This window comes from Syngnathus leptorhynchus, chromosome 13 (assembly GCF_054491065.1).
Source record: "Syngnathus leptorhynchus isolate UIUO chromosome 13, UIUO_Slep, whole genome shotgun sequence".
In the NCBI taxonomy this organism is placed as follows: domain Eukaryota; kingdom Metazoa; phylum Chordata; class Actinopteri; order Syngnathiformes; family Syngnathidae; genus Syngnathus; species Syngnathus leptorhynchus.
The window spans coordinates 1,240,378-1,256,226 of NC_141207.1; the positions used below are offsets into that span (position 1 = coordinate 1,240,378).

Consider the following 15,849-nt stretch of genomic DNA (forward strand, 5'->3'; position numbering starts at 1 on the left):
GTCCTCATTGTACTCCAGGAAGGAAGACTAGCGTTGCACAGCTCCCCATTCACTCAAGTCTGGAGTCACAGAGCTGCTGTGCGTGTGTGTGTTGATGCTTTTGAGTGTGTGTACAGTACAGCGTGTGTACAATGACTGTATAAAGTGTCCGTGGTGAGTGAATTGTTGGTGCTGTATCTCTCAGCTCATGGTCTGTTTGGGTGACTGGCTGCCTGTTGCGGAGGGGAACACTGTCCTCCTTTGACCCAGTTCAAGGGGGAGCCACGCCTGATAGAGTTGACTGAAATGTCAAGTTGTATACATCCAATTACGTTTGTTTCGGATATTACAAGTTGCTGGATCACAAAGAATTTATATTGCTGCAACATTTCATTCCTGTCCAAACAATTGTCTTCTTACACATATATTTGAAGAGGAACATTTTTGTTGTTGCTAAGAACAGTCCTTCTCAAATTTGGGCATGAGAGTGACTGGGGAACATGTTTGTGTTTTTAACTGTAAAAGAATAAAGTGTAATTGCACATCCACAACAGTAGATGGCAGTAGTACTGCCGTTTTTTTTATTTGTTCATTTTAATTTCAGGCAAATAGATGCAGTTCAAAAATACGTTAATGAAATTAATTCAACTCGTAATTTTTCTTTTTTTCTTCCCCCCCAGTGAGGCGAATGAAGTAAACGATAAATGAGTACTCCATGATTTAGGGTACGTACACAGCGTCCCATAGAGAGAGGCAGTAATGCCCTGGAGGGTGCCAGTCATGCCCAGCTTCCGTTACGCTCCAAATTGAGCGTGGCACAAAGTGTATGAAGTCAGCCATCTGGAAGAATGCCAAGCATTGTCCGTCCCGCAGCTGGATGATAATTACTAGAAAGAAGGACAGACAGAAGTAGAGAGAAATAGGCAGATAAATCAACAGAGTGAGCATTCTTAGATGTGATTTTTCTCCTTAATTAACCTTTCAAAGTTTGGCATCTGGTTTGGAATAACTCGTAAGGTGGATGAATTTTTAATCATCTATGTGTTGTCCATGTTGTTTTGTTTACCTGTGAAAATATTTGACTTTCTTGCTTAAATGGGGAAATGAATGACAGCCTAATAGGTTACAAAGGGAACAAATGACAGTTTGGTGTTTTGTTTTTGGGACTCTTTCTAATTGACCAGCGTTGTGGTGTACTTGTTTGAATCTTTGCCGTTTTGCGCTTGTGTGAGAAGGCCGAACGAGAGCGAGTGGCACCGGCTTCCAGGCATGAGGAATGTGTCAACTTCTCGTCAACTATGTGTGGCTTTGTCATCACACCAAAGAGCACTGGAAACACGTAAAGTTGCCTTTTTCACACCTTCCACTCCTCCTCCCACTCTGCAAAACACACACACACTGCACACAGCACACAGTGGCAGCAGTCGCTACTGCAGCTGTGACCAGAACAATAGCATTCCTCAGGTTTTAAACGCCTGGCACTTAGATTCCTAACAGTCAAATTCCTACTGGGGGGTTAGGACGTCGAGAGCTGCGAGTGGCTCCGTGATGTTCCGTCAAATACCCAAGGTGGGGGACACGTTCGTTTTGAGCAAGATGCTTGACTGCTTGTGATGCTCCACGCACCTGTTGAGTCGAGATGGTCAACATCTCCCATTGGCCAATTGGCTCGTGTCGTGGAAAAAAATGTCAAAAAAAAGAGTTGAATTGATTCAATTTTATGTTTATGTATGTCAATGTATCTGGATCCAGTTGATTTTGTTTTGTGCAACCACTTGACCAAATAAAATGGAGTCAATTCAACATTTTGTTTTCTGCGTAGAGAGCTTGAAAAAAGAATCTACCAATATCCCCTCTGGATGGAATACTGCACAGCGAGAAAGAAAATCTCCACCGCCCCGGTCGCTTTAATTTCCTGAAATAATTTTGTGAAGATGCAGTTGATGAAGCAGAATGGCGCGTAGCATTTTGTTGAACTCAAAGCATTTGGCTTTGCCGCGACTGACTTTGGTCCACCCGGCACTGAGCTGTCCAATCAACTCATCTGGACTAACCCCTAAAATAACAATTTTCTCATTAAGTACGGCTGTTTCACAATTTAAATATAAATGAATCTAATTTAGTGAACCTCCGGCACGATGAAGGGGACTCATTTAGAGGCAATCTAAAATTAATGAGGGCATCTGGAGAGAGTGGGAGCGAGCGAACGTGCGTGGCTTAACAGATACAAGCGTTCGCAAGCTACTGTACTTTCAACACTGCAAAATCCTCATTAATTTTCAAGTTAATGGCACCAGCGTAACTCTCGACTCTTCAGGACGAGCCTTCGCGGGGCTTCAAACGCTCTTGTGGTCCAACATCTTTTGTTGTTGAGGAGCATTTTCCAAACACCTTTAGATGTATTCAAGTCTCATTTTCACATCCAAGAATTGCAGAATGGGCCACCTGGCTTGAAGACTCAAATTTGTTGTCAGAAAGGTTCCAAATGTCGGAATAAGAACCTATGTGACCAACTTGACGCTCTGAGGCAGCCACGCTAACGAGCTCACCATGCCGGCGCTAAAATGAGTTTATTTTCATCTTTCAACAGGCTCGGGCTGGCCGGTGGCACCATTTCAAGGCTTTGCCCCTCCCGAGGACCTTTGCCCGGTCAGCCCAGTGGATGCCAACTGGCTCCCGTGGCGACTGTTTGGTTTTGGGCTTGGAATTCCCAACGGGTCGGGATCCAGAGCGGTTAGGCTGAGCCCGAAAGGCCGGCGGGCTTGTCAGGTGTCTCCACGCATTAACGTTGCTGCGCTCACACTCTGAGCTGACAGCGCGGCCAGTCGGAGCGCGGGGGGACGCAAACGCTAATCTGACACGGTGGGAGGTACGGCAGCAAGACAAACTTTTGCTTCTTCGCTTGCTTTGCTTTTCATAAATTTGTTGTCGCTGAACAAGAATGTGACATATCAAAGTGGATGTCAATTTAATGTTGGGCTTTTTTTGCTACAAGTCATCTGAATTTTATTGCGAAACATTTCACATGCCAGCAACTTGGGCCAGGACAAAATGCTCTTCAACCAAACATTTTCCAACAGAAATGGATTCGACATATTTTCTCTGATGACTCTTTTGGCGCTGACCTTCCAAGCATTTTTTTTTTCTTTCATCTTCCGTTTAGTCTCATCCTTAAAAGCAGCCAGATGATGGATGCTGCCTCAACATTTTCTTTAGCCTTTAACCCTAACACCAACTGAGCAACAACACTCCCATTTTTACCCGGCAGGAATCAAATAAACTTGCATTGTCTCGCGCACAAACAACTTCCTGCGTGCAGACTCGCTGCTTGTTAATGGGGGCGGGAAGGGGGAAAAAAAAAAAAAAAGCTCTTCCTGCTTCTGACCTCCAACCTCATTCTGCCCCACCCACAGCCACCGCTTACACAGCATGGTGCATCTATAGGAGGGGAGCTTGCCACGGCGTTCGTCTGGGGGGGGGAGGTTAGGTTAGGTTAGGTTTTAGAGGAGGGGGACAATTTCTGTCCTGGGTCAAAGTATTGTGAGGGTGATAGGAGAGGACATGCTGGGAGGGCTGCCTATATATTCTCCTCCCTCCTGTGCTACCTTTCCCTCCATCCCTCGCCCCCCCCCCCCTCCCCCTCCTGTGTCTCCAGCTGTTGGGCTAAAGTACATTACATGCTTGCTAATCAAACCTCCATTACAAGTCTGGCGGGAGGCTGGAGTGCTCTCATTCTTTCTTGTTTCTTCTCCCTTTGGTACTTCTTTCTGCTGCCCCTCCTTAAGTCGTTCATGCCAGGAAATGGGCCGCCCCTCGCAACATGCAAGCAATGCCCTGAAACAGGTGCTCCAGCTATTGGCCTTGGGTTTTGGCTAAGGTTTCGGTTTAGGCTAGCTTAAATGTTTGATGCCTGTGTAGTGCAGTGTCACTGCAGTTGACTGACTAGCACATTCAGGAAAGCACGATAATCTCAGAAGGCATCTGATGAGTCACACAAGAGAAAAGAAAACCATGATTACAAAGATAGACCTGGTCTATGCTTTGATTTTTGATCAGATATGCGTCATTTTTGTATGGCAATGAAACCTTGCAAATTGTCATTTCTAAAACAAATGCAGATCAAGGGCTCAGATATGCACTCTCCTTTTAGATGTTCAAATCGAATCAATTCAATGGAATATAGTGCATTGGGAATTTTCTTGTCAATGTTCCTGCAAGCTTCATTCAGGAGCTTTTGTGGAGCGTTGCCATTGGCCAACACTGGCCCGGAGTGATCTCCTTCAGACAAACGACCGTGCTGCTTTGAATGAGCCGTAAAGGCTTCTCCGCATCTGTGTGGTCCTGCTCGCCGTAAAGCCGAGGAGAGGTTGAGCTCTGCCCTTTGTGCACGCTGTACATCTTGGATCGACATTCAAAAATAAGTCCTGACATTGCCCGATCGATTTCTCGTGCTCTTGAGACTTTTGGAAATTCTGCCTGATTACGACCACGATTTGTGTTTAAGAATTAAAAGTCGACTAAAATGCAAGATTGATATCTTCCATGCAAACACAATGTTCATTTATTTGATTTGACTTCCAGTTTAGCAGGTTTCCTCTTTTGCGGTCCCCTCCTCCTCGCTTGATAATTGGATTTAGCGAGCACCTGTACCAGTGTAGATTTTCAGGGGATTATCGTCACACAACCCTGAGTCACCAGTAATTAGCATTTCTTTTCCCATTTCTTTGTCTCTCACGCGCACGCACGTATGCTCCAAAATTATAGTTAATAGAAACTACTCAATAACTCAAACATGTACCACTAATGATGATGTCTATCAGCACCAGAAAGTGTCCCAAAAATTATTTCCTGGAAATGACATAGCGGAAACAAGCTAGCGGCCTATTGTCTCTCATTTGTGAAAAGCAGAAGAAACCAAATTTGTTGTCAAGTCAAGGTGCTAAAACACCTTAGGGCAAAACACACACATCCTAATTGACATGAGGGGGGGGGGGGGGGCACGGGAATCAGCGAGTGAAAAGCAGGTGTAAAGCGGAGGATGGACGGGATGGGTGAAGGGCGAGCCAGCGGGACGGAGACGGAGCAATAAAGATTGTTTCGGTCCGGCTCATATTTACGACTGACACTAAACGGACTCTCCAACCATCAAAGATGTCATCTGTCTGCTTGTCACAAGTATTACATACTCATTTCGATACAGTCGAGTAAGTCTCAACTGCCAGTAATGTTTTTTTTTAACTCAACTGGCAATATATTTTAATTACTAGTTGGGATAAGTTATATTTATCATTGCAACTGTCCTAACTCGACGTCGTAGCGATCCAAACCACCAACGAAATCAAAACTTTTATCAGCTCTGTAGATGGTGTTAATGTGCTGGATAAAAAGTTAAGGGCAGTGCAGCTCGAAAGTTTTTTTGTGTGATATAAGAATCAAACGGTGATGGAGGGAGGGGGGTGGGGGTAGTGCAGCAGAAACTTCCCATGCTGGCCTCCCAGTGTGGCTACGTAATGAGGGCAAGGGACACACACACACACACATTTGAGGCCGAGCACGGCCCCACGGCTGATTAGCGGCACACAAAGGCCCCAAACAGAAGTAGCAGAGGGCTCACAATGGGAGCAGGGCCTCAAGGCGTGGCTTACTTCTGCCCTGAGGGAGGCGGCGAGAGAGGTTAAGAGACAGAGGGGAAGAGAGAGAGAGCAAGAGTGGGGTTCCCACTGAGCTGCCCGGGGAAGCAAATGGGGGGAGGGTTGAACTAGGGATGAGGGAAAAAAGTGGTAGACGTAAAGAAGAGTTTTTGTGGGGTTCGTTTGCAGGGCGACCCAACCAAGTGAATGTCCGAGTGTCGCCAAGGAGTTGCCAGGTGGTCTCGGCCGCGTCCACCTGTGCGAGTGTTGAAAAGTGGCCCGAATAATGCCATCCGAGATAAGAATGACGTCCACTGTTCCTCCAAGAATGTGACGCTCATGAGTACAACTGTCATTTCAGGGACGAGCAAGGTGTGCCGTCATCTTCCCTTTTCAATGAGTTGCCGTGTCCACGACGGCTAAAGAAGCTATGGAAATCATCCGGCGGTAATTCTTTTCATGTCCTTCCCCTCGTTTTAGCACGGAAAACAAAAGAACTTCCAACACCCCTCTGTAATTACGAACATCAAATCGTCTTAACCCACGGCCCATTATAGTTTGAATATGATCCGCATTTCAGCGGGAGGATGAGTGAGACAGCTCGAGTAATTCCACAAAGACGGCTGTCCTGTTTTTCCAATTACTTTATGCTATTTAAATACACTCAAGCTGAGACATATACGCACGCACACGAGCTAATGGAAAGAAATCAGACGGTAATTGTGTTGGATTCAACGTGAAGGAATCCATCAGAAAGACACCAGCCAAACCAAAATAAGAAAATTGACCTTCTTCAAAGAAAAGCATCACAATTAAAGGTTTTTAAATCCTATCTGTGTGACAAAGTTAGCTATGCTATTATTTTGAGATACGTATAGAGAGAGAGAGAGAGAGAGAGAGAGAGAGAGAGAGAGAGAGAGAGAGAGAGAGAGAGAGAGAGAGAGAGAGAGAGAGAGAGAGAGAGAGAAATTGGTATCAAAAAGTCTTTTTGCATGTTATTCCTCCAGAGAAGATGCCGTGAGCCTTTCTTGGATGATTGCGTTGAGTGAGAGAAGACTTTCATGTAGAGTACGACGAGTCCCTTTCGATTTTCTTTCTCCATGACACTGGCGTGACTTTCTCTCTTTTGTGCAGGAGCCGGCAAAGGTGTTGCATCAGAGCAGCGGGCTCCTACGAGAGTCCAGGACATTGCTGACATCACACTGGAGGCCAATACCAGGCGCATTGAATTGAGCTGTTTTGAACCCAAACGATTCGCATAGAGACAATTTCCGATTTTGATTTTTGTAACCGATGATGTAGGGATGGTTGAGTCTCAATAGCAGCCTCATTTCAAGAGCTCACTAATCGCTGAGGCTGCCGATATCATCCATCCATCCATCCATCCATCCATCCATCCATCCATCCATCCATCCATCCATTTTCATTTGCCAATCAAATCTGCTTTGGAGTAAAAGCCTGGAGAATGTACATATATGTTTTTCCTCTGAATAAAAGCCTCGGCTTTCAACGTCATGACCTCACGTCTCATTCATGATATTTGTTGTTGACAGTAAATTAAAAGTTGTTGTTCAAACGAAGAGTCACAATATAGGCCTGAAATGTATTTCTTCTTTAAAGAAATCAAGTCACGCCATGGAGAAGAGGTTCCGCCTTGGATGGAATAACAGAGACCCCAGAACGTGTCCAGAATCTGGACAACAGTCGCCTCCGGTTATCTGTTGAAACGAGTGTAAATGATCACATGACTACTGCGGTCGCCGCTCAAAAATCTGCAGGCAACTGATGGGAGCTGACGGTTGCGCTTTTGCGTGTGTGCTTACGCGTGTCGAATCATTTGATACTCTTTTTGCCACTCCCCTTCCCAGTTCTTCTTTTTGGTGTCTTCCTGCTCATTGCTAACGCCTCCGGTGATGAAACGGATTCTCTTACTGTCTGTTACATGACTCGATTATATACACTCAGCCCCCCCCCCCCCAACTCTACGGTCTCTTCCTTCTCTTAAATACTCACGTTCATGCTGCTCAGGTGAAGTGCATGAGTGTGTTTAACCTTATTGATTGGGTCTCGCCTATATTGACTATATCACGCTAATCAAACGCTGTTATCTCTGTTTACTGGGTGGAGATGACTTGAGAGTGATGAATTACAACTGAGTCCATTAAATGCTGCAGTCAAGTGGAGAGCAGCAAATCGTATCACATTCATTGGGCAGATTTTTGCTCATCAATGGCTGCATGTTTTTCCGGTAATAAAGCAATGCTCGGATATTTGGAAGCATTTTATAGTGGAGGAGATACACACACATAGAATTGGCGAAGCTTTTGCAATGCCGAGTGGCCCGGAGGCGTGCGCGGCGCCCAGCTCCATTTCACCTCACAGGAACAACCAAGAAGAAATCATTTTCTAGTTTCTGTGGAGGTCAGCGAGAAGGCAGCGTCGCCCGACGTCTCACAGGCTGGCTGGGCCTTGATGACATGGAAGATGACGTCGAGCTCATTTTTTTTTGAAGCCCTAAATTGAAACTCTAACCGTAATATAAAACCAGAGTGAAAAAAAAACAAATTTAATCTAGTTTGAAAACCTAACCTTAGTTTGAAACCCTACATTCAAACCCTGACCAAACAAATGCAAAATTAAATCAATGTAAATAACCCTGTAACCCAAAATCTTAACCGTAGTCCTTTGAATCGCTAACCTTACTTTGAAACACGAACTCTACTTTGAAAACCAATTTTAAAACCTTAACTTTAACCCTAACCCGTATTCCTATATTATTGCTAACTCCCCAGCCCGAACCCTAGCCTTAACCCCCCAACCCTGACCTGTACTTGGGAAGTTCCGGTTCACTTCCTGCTCCAGGCATAACTTCCTTTTTCTTTCATTTATCTTTATAATTTATTCAATTTAATCCTCATTCATTAGTACACACCTCCATTCAAATTTTTGCATTCCAGCATTCAGACAAGTTTTACAGAATATACACATTCCGTAATATTTCAAATAAAAGCCTTACTATACATGTTCAAAAAATATACGTAAGCCTTATAATTCATTCAATTCAATTCTTATCATAATTACACTTGCGTTTTCACATTTCAGCAATCACGCAGAATTTCTGCAGAAATTGCACAATTTCTAGTTTCACGTACTGAGATGGTGTTGGCATGCTAAAGGAGTTCTTCCATGTTCCAAGACTTAACGACATTACAGGGCTCCCTCGTACATGTCTCTGACGTCAAGACTGACAAACGGTAATTTTTCATCCGACGTTACAAACAAAACATAAACCCAAGCTACGCTAATCAACAGGTTGAACAGCATACACGGGGAGCTCCTCACACTTCATGTAGGCATCGCATTCCTGTCACAAATTGTCAAATGCTACATTTTTCCTGTTTCTGGTTTCCAACAAGGAAATATTTGCGTCAAACACGGCCTTGTGACTTTTCGTGCATTGGCCATCTGACAAACACATTTCCAATCTGATGTGTGGAGTGCCCTTTTCCACACAAACAAAAACACGCAGAGAGGAGCGAGAAAGCAGACACACCTGAGAACCTGCATGTTCTGTTTGAGGAGGGAGACCTGTTGTTACCTGCCTGGAGGCCGGGCCCGGCCGGGCCTCACGCACGCACGCACGCACACTCAACAAGGACACACCGGCTCTGCGGCTAAACAAACCAACCACCCCAGCTGTGTGCGGCCGTGTGTGTGTCTTTGTGTGTGGACGGGGCAGACCCTCCATCAGCATCCTGTCACACACAAGATGTTTATCCAATTTGTCAAGATAATCTTTCCTCCAACCGGCTGCCAAGTAGCCTGCCTCAGCACACACACACACACAAACTCACACACCTAGGGGAAGGTTCACCAACATCCACTGCTCGGGCCTGAAATGGAAGCCCTCTCTTCCATCTTGTTGGTAAGGAGCATGGCCATTCTTTGTTAAGTTCAATTTGGTGAATCTTGAATTTGGAGGATCCGATGTGAGGGGGCCTTGTCCACCTGGCCCAGTTGGATTGTTGCCTCGGAGTTTTGGAGGAGAAAGTAGTCGTTTTTTTTATTTTGAGGTGACCAATCTAGCAAGGTTTTCGAGAATAACGTCTCATATCCCGGATTAAAGCTAATGTTGTCACTTTTAGCCGTGTAAAAATGGCACAGCGATTTGCATAAATAAGCAATAAACACACAGGCAGCACATGAACACACATAATTGCGGCTAAGCTCCACACGACACACACACGCTGAAAATCCTGGAATGAAGCAAAGCTGATGATTTTCTAATGAATAGTTTCATTGGCCATGCTTAGGATTAGTGTAAAGGGATTGGAGGGGTATATTTACGTGCTTTTAATGATTTCACAACTTTATATTTAGAGCTGCCGCCTTATCAATGGCAATCATCTCCGGGCTTGGAAAACAAACCTCAGAGCCAGGCGACGACACAATTACACGCGGCGGTCGCTGTGTCACCGCCGACACCGTCCGCAAAGTTAATGTGTAACATATTAAAGTGTCGTCGGGCGGAGGGAGGGATGAAAGTCAAACGCTTGTCCTTCATCAAACATATTAATGCAGAAGTTGTCGAAAAAAAGAAAATAACGTCCGGATGGCTAAACTTTCGCTTGCTCGGCTGGAACATTGAGCAAATATCAAAGTGAGCTGAAGTGGGGTAAGCCTTTTAGCATCCGAGCTAACAGTTGCTAAAAAAGGACACTTGACACGATCGGCTTCAAGTTAAAAAGGGCAAAAGGCTCTCGAACGTCCTTTATTTTCTTTATTTGGGAATACGTATAACATTTTTCCATTTAGTAAATTCATCTGCTCATTCAAAATTCCTAAACCTTAACTCTGAATCCGAAACCACAAACCCCATTACTATCCTTTACATGTTCGCCAGGTGTGCCCACCAAATTTAACATAATGTTTTTTTTTCACTTCATAAAGAAGTAGAAAAGCCACAGGGCCGGTAATTTTCCACTCCGAGTTTGTGTCGTGTATGGCAGCTCAACGAGTGTCAAATCAGAAAGTTCTGTTGGGGAGTGCCCAGAAGTCTCCACCATCCATTTTTGTGGCATGTTTTTGCCCACCTACGCTGTTCAAAAACCAAGCCGGCCGGGGCGGAACTCCCTTTTAACGTTATCAGAAGCCAAAAGCGTCTCCACACACGACTGCCGCGGCTTTTCTTATCTGCCCTCCGCAAGCATTCCAGTCAGAGGCAGACATTTGACCCGGTGGAAACGTAACAAGTCAGGACCTGCTCGTCGTCCCTCCCGAGCACGACTGGACCCACCCCACTTTCTTCAAGGGGAACCACGCAGCCCAAAAACAGATATGTCATTCAACAGAGGGCCTTATCTTTATCTGCCTTTTACTGTTTTGATCAATGTTCGGATGTTTTTCCGCAGCACGCGGTGAGGTAAGTAGCCCACACACACACACACACACACGCACGGTGACATAGCAGAGGGACTCTGGGACAGGTTCGGCCAGTTTTTTTTTTCCACTAGGCTTTAACAAAACATGAGCTGTTTGTTCTGGAGTGGCTTGCGCCGTCAACGCCCACTTCACACGGACCTGCTGGGAATCCCAACATCCAGTTCTTGCAGGTGACTTTTCCTGTCCATGGCGTTCAACAATGGGGAAAGAAGAAGAATGACATTCTTGTCTGGTGGGTGTGAATGTCACACAGCAGAGTTTTGAATCAAGCTTGTAATTGGAGCGCAAACTCAATCTTGCGTCTTGCTAATCTTGTCTCGTTTGAAGCAGACAAATGAAGACAAACGTCTCCATAGCCGCACATACACACACACGCCATCATCATCACATCTCTCGGCAGAGTGAGCAGTCATGAAGGCGGCCAACCTGTTGGCGTGATGAATTGAGCTGAGAGCAGCTTCTGTCAGGGAAGCGGCTGGCCCGCTGTCGGCAAGATGTCTCAGACGAGGAAGCCTCTCAAATCGACATTTTCAAGCTTCGGGGCAGAGACGTTTCAAATGACAGGTAAGGAGAAATGACACAATACAGTTAGCGACAATTACAAAGATGGAAAAAAAAATCCACTTCCGGTGCTGGTTAGCCCGTCATTTTCCAATGTTCTCATCAATCGTCAGACTGACGGAAGGAAAGAAGGCAACCTAAAAAAGTCGTTCTGGGGATTTAAGATACAGCAGGCCTCCATTTTTCCAGATTGGCTCGAAAAAACAAAAACGGTTTGACGATGATCGTTAAAACCTGATAAAGTGCCCACCCCTGTGCCAAATACAGCACGAAATTAATTAGTGGATAAATCACCAGGTTCGAAACCTTGATCTGACTTTTGACGGTCGTTCCCTAAAACAGCCAACGAAACATTTTCAAAGCAAATGACAGGAAATGGCAACGGACAATCGGGATGCGGCCCAGTGTACAGTATGCGATCATCCAAATGAGGGCGCTTCTTTACGCGCCCGCCGCACTGTTCGCTCCGTCATGTAAGCGGCGTGTAATGGAGCATGACAGCTCCCTGGTTCCCTGGCGACCTTTGGCCCCAATCTCAGCGGCGCAGGAGCCGAGCCTACCCGGCCGCAATTCTCACACAGACCTCATCACATTGTTTCAGCAGATTGGAGGAGATTGCTCCGTCAGACGTGCACAGCGCAACCAGTTAACCACCAAAGTTCCTACTTCCTGTCTGTCTGCCTTCGTCTGCTAATTCGTTTGTCATCTCGATATGTGATATCATTTTATAGTTTGGCGGTCTTTGAAAGGCCGCTCAGTAAATGGATCTGATTTATTATAGCGGCCAGACAATCCGATGTAAAGGTTGTCAGTGTGTGTGGCCGGGAGACGCCCGGAATACTTGTGACGGAAGCGCAACCGAGCAGAAAAGAGGCCGCCACACTTGCACCTTGGTGCAGACGCTCGGATTTACACACACACACAAGTGTCAGACACGCAAGTGTGTGTGATGCAGATGTCCAATGACAGCTCTCTGCTGGGGGTCATCTGGAAGCAGCTGCCTGGGGGACGTAGGGCGCCACGCACACGCACACTGCCCATTAGCAACTATGTCATGATGTGTGGTGTGACCTGTCGTCACCCAAGATCTACAAATTGTCAATAGAATGATGGGAAAGTTTTTATCATTAACACAAAATGTGTTCAGAGTAATGACAATTTTGACTGACCCCCCCCCCCCCCCCTAAGGAGCTAACTTCTGCATAGCTGGACGAAGATGGAGAGACAAGTGACATGAGGTAAGCGGGGAGGTGGGGGGTCAATTTTGCGGTCAATCAAGATTGACCACAAAATGGAATAATAACCAATACATTGATTACAACAAGGACTCTTGGATTGCATTTTGGATTCAAGCTGTTTTTTTGTGTTTGCTTCTGAGCAAAATGCTTCTCTGTCTCTCTTTCTCACTTTTATTGGTGCAAAACATGAGCTCAGCTGATAGTGAGACATCAGGGTTCAAGTTGCACAATAAGCCAGCGTCTCCTCTCAAAGTGTGTCCGCATTATCGCCTTCATCTGCTGTTTGGGTTTCGGCGGGTTACACACGGCTGCCGCGAGGGGACTACTGTGATTACCATTCACAGAGCCACAATGAGCTCATCTGGCTCACATACACAACATGGACAGGCACACATTTCCAGCCGTCGGATACTCAATGCCTGTGCACGCTCGCTGGGAATCAACACACACACACACACACACCGAGACCAGCTCGAGTTCATCTTTATTGTTGTTTATGTGCATGTCTTTTTTTGGAGCGTACTACATATGACTGTTTTGTGGCTTTAACCGTTTTGGCATTAAATCGACTTTTCTTTTGGAGCCAAGCAGCTTGGATCAATTATAATGGATCCAATGATCAATTTCCTATAAAAAATAACCCAAATGTTGAACTTTCAACTCAAACCTAAACTAAAGGTGCACCATGTCCAGCTTGTCTCACAAAGTGAATAGAAAATGTAAATCAAAAGCCCGCTGATGTTAACACAGTCTGACATCGATCTATTTTCCGTCGACATGTTTTCAATTAAGGCCGTCGCCAATATTTGTCAATGTGTCGATTATATGTATCTACTTATTCATGAAAAAACATGTTTGAAACAGTCATAAGTCACTTCAAGTGTCACTTGAAAGCTACGTGCAAACGTTATGAGGTCAGCAGGAGGAGGAGCTCAAAACCTGTGTCCCATATATTTTGTTGCCATGGAGATCAGTGTACACAAGAGTCAAACAGAGAAACAGCAAGCCCCATGTGGACCCACGTGAGGAAGCGAAGGAGGCAGACAGGTTCAATGTAAGCCCCCCCCCCCCCTCCAATCGACATTTACTTGAAAATCCCTCCTCGGTTTCTCTACTTTTGGCTGCATGAAAAGTTTGATTCCATATTTCAAAGTAATGAGCCATTTATGTCATTCATTTTCCAGGAAAACAAAGAAAAAGGTTTCAGAAGGACAATGAGGTTCTTTTCAGAATCACTCGCTAGTAGAGTGGACCCCCACTATTTGGAGCGGATCGGGTTGGGGGGGGGGGGAAATCAGACAACTTGTGTTGCTTCCCTAAAAGGAATTCTAATTGCTTGTATTGACCGCTCAAAACATAAAAGTATTTCAAAGTATGACAGCAAAAGCACTTTCATTGCATTTCAAAGGCTTCTTCAAACATTGCTCAACTCTGCTCAACTGTTGAATCAAAAAACAAAAACAAAAAAAAAAGCGCCACATGTACGGTAGCAATGATGGCGATGATGAAAAATCAAAGTTAGTGTGCGGCGCGTCTTCCCGCCCGGTCGGACTGCCAAGAAAAGGAAAAATGACCACCCCGGCAGAGGCAATTATTGAATTAGTTTCAAAGTTCACTCTGAGCACTCCTCCTGTTTCATACTGTGGATAATCTTTCCAGGGAGACATAATCCTATGCCTGCCAGGCCTGCAAAAATGGACCTGTTTGCATGAGCGCGTGCGTGTTCGTGGGGACCAAGGAGAGAAAATTGTTTATTTTGGTACATGTGAGCGAGTGCTTATGTGTTTTCTCTTTCCCCTCCCTTTCACGCCTCCTATCCGCCTTTTCCTCACAAACACACACACAAGCGTGCACACACCTGTGCAAGTGTTTTCAGGTGTATTTTGTTCAGAGGGAGGTAGCGGAATTGGCAGCATTATCGCCCTGAGAAACCTCTGATCTCTAAATGCACTCGCTAAAACCCCGCTGCTTGGAGGAGGGTACGCTCGCGCACGAATACACACAAAACCACACAAAACCACACACACACACAGGTGTGCACACAGCTGTAGTCGCAGCGAGCGACAAAGTGTACAGGAAGCATTTGGTTTACCTGAGTAAGGCGCGGCGGGAAACCTTGCTGGAGCTTCTTTGATGGGAAGTTTGTTCTTGTTGTGGATTTAATCCGGCCTGCTGACAGAGGTACATCTACAGTACACAGCTTCCTCATGGACACACGCACACACACTCGCTTGCTGTTTTGCATCCTTGACCTATAGAGCAAAAAAAGAAGCATTTGATAAATAAACATATTTACAAGTCAGATGATGACAACAATATTGAATGATCATTCTTATTCGATGAAAATACACCGAAAAAACACACGGTCACGGTGTGACCGAAAGAACGAGATCCAGGATACAAGCGGATGAAATGAGTTTCCTCCGCAGGGCGTCCGGGCTCTCCCTTAGAGATAGGGTGAGATAGGTAGGTCATCCGGGAGAGACTCGGAGGAGAGCCGCTGCTCCTCCACGTTGAGAGGAGCCAGATGAGGTGGCTCGGGCATCTCATCAGGATGCCTCCTGGACGCCTCCCTGGGGAGGTGTTTTCCGGGCATGTCCCACCGGTAGGAGACCCCAGAGGCGATCCAGGATGCGCTGGAGAGACTATGTCTCTCGGCTGGCCTGGGAACGCCTTGGGATCCTTTGGAATGAGCTGGATGAAGTGGCTGGGGAGAGGGAGGTCTGGGAGTCCCTCCTAAAGCCCCCGCGACCCGACCCCGGGAAAGCGGAAGAAGATGGATGGATGGATGGATGGATGGATGGATGGATGGATGGATGGATGGATGGAAATACAGGGAGGTGTTCTAAAATCACATAACTAAAGGTTTCAGATGTTCAAGTATTTCTTTTATTTCATGTTTTAGTCCTCAATGAGGAAGGACAACAACTTTTCATTTCAGAACTAAAAGGATACGAAGATTGCATTGACGATTTCACAAGATCACTGACCTAAATGAA

At 45.7% G+C, this 15,849-nt stretch overlaps 1 long non-coding RNA gene across 1 annotated transcript in view; it reads right to left on the bottom strand.

Moving 5' to 3' along the window:
• Positions 1 to 658: 658 nt before the first annotated feature.
• The window catches only part of LOC147046807 (uncharacterized), a 31,068-nt gene continuing 15,877 nt past the window's right edge, over positions 659 to 15,849 (bottom strand). The window contains exons 2-3 of the long non-coding RNA XR_015067997.1: positions 14,943 to 15,102; positions 659 to 866 (exon numbers count right to left, since the gene is read on the bottom strand). This is a non-coding gene — a long non-coding RNA (uncharacterized LOC147046807). The remainder of the gene's footprint in view (positions 867 to 14,942; positions 15,103 to 15,849) is intronic.